We start from the raw sequence: 5,000 nt of genomic DNA on the forward strand, positions 1-5,000 counted from the left end.
TTTAGTCTGTTCTGATTAAATTTGATATAGGATTTGCTTTGGTATGTCATGATGTAGATTTAAATAATATTTTTATTGGTCTGTAATGCTTAATTTTGAGATTGAAACTTATTGATTTACTGTGTGTTGCTAGAATATCATTTTTTTATTTTATTTTCATTCTTAATTTCGAAATGGCATTTTCTTTTATGCGTCATTTTATTTAGTTAGTCATGCTTAAGTTTGAAAAATCATTTTCTTTGGTTAGTCATGCTTAAGTTTGAAAAATCATTTTCTTTTGTTAGTCATGCTTAAGTTTGAAAAATCATTTTCTTTTGTGAGTCACGCTTAAGTTTGAAAAATCATTTTCTTTGGTTAGTCATGCTTCAGTTTGAAAATCATTTTCATTGGTTAGTCATGCTTCAGTTTAAAAAATCATTTTCTTTGGTTAGTCATGCTTAAGTTTGAAAAATCATTTTCTTTTGTTAGTCATGCTTAAGTTTGAAAAATCATTTTCTTTTGTTAGTCATGCTTAAGTTTGAAAAATCATTTTCTTTTGTTAGTCATGCTTAAGTTTGAAAAATCATTTTCTTTTGTTAGTCATGCTTAAGTTTGAAAAATCATTTTCTTTGGTTAGTCATGCTTCAGTTTGAAAAATCATTTTCTTTTGTTAGTCATGCTTAAGTTTGAAAAATCATTTTCTTTGGTTAGTCATGCTAAAGTTTGAAATAGCATTTTTCTTTTTGTCTGTCAGGCTTATATTTGAAATGGCATTCTTTTAGTTTGTTAGGCTTAAGTCTAAAATGTAATTTTATTTAATTCGTCCTGCTCTGTTATGATCACGTTTGGATAGCATTTTCTTTGGTCCAGCATGCTTAAGTTTTAAACGGCACTTTCTTTGGTCTGTCATATTTAAGTTTGAACTGGCATTTTCTTTTATCTTGCATGTTTAAGCCCGTATTTGTATTCCATTTGATTTGTTGTGATTTATCCTGATAAAATTTTAAATAGGATTTTCTTTGGTCTGTCAGGCTTAAGTTTGAAATGGCATTTCTTTGATCTGGCATGCTAAAATTTTAAATTGAACTTCTTTCGTCTGCTATATTTAAGTTGGAAATTCCATTTTCGTTGGTCTGCCATGCTTAAGTTCAAGATTGAACTCCATATTTTTCGTGCTTTGTCATGCTTAAGTTTTAAAAAGCATTTTCACTACTCTGCCAAGCCTAAATACGCAATAGCATTTTTACCGCAACATCTTTCAGAACGAGTCTTAATGTTACGTAAGGTAAGATGTATCGACACATCTCTCTCTTTCTCTCTCTCTCTCTCTCTCTCTCTCTCTCTCTCTCTCTATATATATATATATATATATATATATATATATATATATATATATATATATATATATATATAATACCCCCTTCTCAATCAAATGGACTATCATAAAAAAGTTAAGTCTTATACTCCAGGCTCTAAGTCATGTCGCCTCTGCACAGCCGAAGCTATAATTATAATTACTTCCCCTCAAAGTAACAATATAATAAATTCTAAAAATGAACTGATCTCTTTCTGTAAACATAAGTCCAAATTTAATTATGGCAATTTTGAAATTACATAGTTATTAATTTTGACATTTATATAGATATATAAAAACTTTTCTTTAGCATTATCGTTTTTTCTACATACTTCTTAATACTTTATAATTTAATAATCCTTTATTTTAATTCTTTATTTCCTCTTTGCATGGCTGGTTTTTTTATCTGCATTTTCTGCTTTATTCTTTAAACTTTCCTATCTATCTAATATATCAATCTACCCAAACTTTCATATCTTGTATGTATATTTACTTATATTTTACTATATACATTTACTTGCCTTTTTCTTGCTTTTTCCTGAATTTGCAGATACCAGCCATTCTCTCCCCTTAAATAATTTTTATTTTTTATTTTATTTTTTATTTTTTATTTCTATTTATTTATTGTTTATTTATTATTTATTTTCTATTTATTAATTAATTTATTTATTTATTTTCCATTTAGTGTCTTCCAACAACTCTTGCTGACATTTTTTTAAGTGATGACCTGTACATTTCAGTTGACCTATATTATTTTGCCCTATATATTTTTTGCGCCTTTAACATTTCCTGTCTGGGTCATTTTGACTTTTGTTTCTCTATTTTATATTTAACTCTATCACCATTTAAATTTATTCTCCTCTTTTTCTTCCCTGATCTTTTTTATTCATATCTATGTCTCGGCAGTAGAGTGAAAATATATCTTATTTTTCTTTTATTAGTATTATTGGAATTTTTCCCCTTTTTCCCTTGTACACATTTTTGTGAATTATTCCATGGATTTCTGCCTTTGAATTATTTTGGACCATCTTCCAATTACGGGATTTCCTTGCATTTTACTTGTGCAAAAGGAAATTCAATTAACTTCTTGAAGTTATATATTTGGATTTTACCGTCACTGGATTTTTTATCTTCCACCAGACTATCAATTCACGTGTAATCACCTTTTTCTTCACCACATTCCCTCTGCTTCACTTTTTTGTTATCAAGTAAGATCTTTGACTTACTTGTTGTTACATCAAATACTTTTGTATGCAAAATCCGATCCTGCATTTTGCTAATTCCTACCCTCTGATGAGAAGGAAAGTATTTCTTCGAAACTCCGCGGGTTAAGGACTATCCACTTATCTAGTGTTTCCTTTTCAGATTAAATATGTTTTTAACTCATTTCAAAGTGTTTTTAACATCTTTTATTAACCGTTTGCTCGTGTATATATATATATATACATATATATATATATATATATATATATATATATATATATATATATATATATATATATATATATATATATATATATATTACCGTATCTTTCTGTTAAGTTACATTATTGTTTCAGCTACCCGGCCGTTTTTCTCGTCTGTAGCTTCCTCAGATTTTACAGAAATGTGCGCTATTATGGGATGAAAGAGTGAAAGAGTGAATGAGGTCAGGGGGTGCGAGGAGGGCGGAAAAAAGAGAGGAAGGGAATAAGGGGGAAGGTGGGAGGGGGCGCTTGGTATGTCGGTAATGTTTTAGTTTTGGAGTTTAAGGAACTTGTGGGGGAGGGTCTGGGAAGTTTGTTTCTGGTGTGGCTGAGGGCATAGGGATACATGGAGGGGGAAGGGGAATATGTGGGGTAGGAGGAGGTGGGTTCTTTAAAATTCGAGTCTTAATGTTAAGGTATTTTGCGTCTCGTTGCCGGGTAGCTGAAACAATAATGTAACTTAACAAAAAGATACGGTAACAAAAAATAAAACGCATATTTGCTCTACAACAGTATTGAGCACTTTCTTCAGTTTTTATTAAAATTACCATTTCCACTATATATATATATATATATATATATATATATATATATATATATATATATATATATATATATATACAGCGCTGTGCCTCGCCTGGTCTGTTACACTGAAGTTTGAAATGGCATTCCTATCGTTAAATGAGTATTTTAAAGGCCGCCTCTTAATATTTCTCAATGTTTTCTATTTTCTTTTTTCTTTCGTTTTTGTCCGCCTTAAATTTTACCAATTTCAACACTTACTGTTTGGGACGAATCCAATCGTTAAAATGTCCGTGTTGAAACACGCTGCAAGCGTGGGCAACCAAGCACGAAGCCGGATTCATTTCAGTTATTAAAAAAAAAATAATAACGTGTAATAAATAAATAATCACACTGAAAATTCAACATTTTAGCTAAAATAGAATAAAATAAATTATTTGCGATTATAAAACGCGCCACCTAGCGGTGGTAAAAATCACGACAGCTAAACATTGTAAATCATAGCAGAAAGAACGAAAGAGAAAAAAAGGAAAACGAATAAGTCAAGGGAGACAACCGAGGGAAATATAATGCCCCATTTTCGGTTTTGTTTATTCATCTGTTGATTCCCATTCGATGAAAAATATTACGAATACATAAAAAACAACTAATAAAAATAGATATCGAGAAATAAATTTAGTAGTAGTAGTAGCACCAGCATTAGTATTTCCTCTTTTTCATCAATATCTTATTGACATTTATTTTCTTCTTGCTTTTATTATTATTATTATTTTATTATTATTATTATTAATGTTGTTATTACTATTTTTATTATTATCATTATTATTATTATTGTTGTTGTTGTTGCTGCTGTTATTATTATTATTATTATTATTATTATTATTATTATTATTAACGAGAGAAATCCTAATGGCAAAACGCATAAATGCATAAAGTTAAGAAACACAAGTACGAGGCGTTTAAATCAGACATTTATCGGCAAAATAGAATATAAAATGACACGAATACCAACGAGTAAAATAATAACTGATAAAATATAGGCGCATACCTATATATACGTGTGCGTGGTATATATATATATATATATATATATATATATATATATATATAATTTCCATCTTTATGAAATTACGTATTTGTATTTAAATAAATATATACACGAATGCGTACTCACACACACATACACATACAATATATATATATATATATATATATATATATAACTACTTAATTACTCACATAAAATTAATATACGAAAGTATAAATTTATGCGTAAACTCTTTCGTATTTATTTCAAAAGTGCTCAATACGTAGGTAGAGCTAGTTAGTAAGTTATAAAATATATATGGCGATTAAGCTATACTGAATATTCCGCGTTTCATCCACTCTAGGCTGATGCGCGAATTTTGTGGTTGTTTGTCGTTTTTATATACGCATCTTCTATTGAGATTTTAGTTAGCCAATCAGCTTTCTAGTATCCACTGCGCCCTTCCTATCAGCCAATGAGCATGCACTTATCGGACAAAGGCCTATTTGACCTCTGGTTGACCTGTTCCTTTGTGTGTGCTCTATTTAGCCTGGATATCTAGTTTCTTGATCTGTTTTAAATCTAGGTTAGTGTTTTTTTTGTTTTTGTTTTATGTTGGTTTATATATAAATATATATATGTACATACATAT

The sequence above is a fragment of the Euprymna scolopes genome, chromosome 41 (assembly GCF_053919585.1).
Source record: "Euprymna scolopes isolate OS-2025 chromosome 41, ASM5391958v1, whole genome shotgun sequence".
NCBI classification, from domain to species: Eukaryota; Metazoa; Mollusca; class Cephalopoda; order Sepiida; family Sepiolidae; genus Euprymna; species Euprymna scolopes.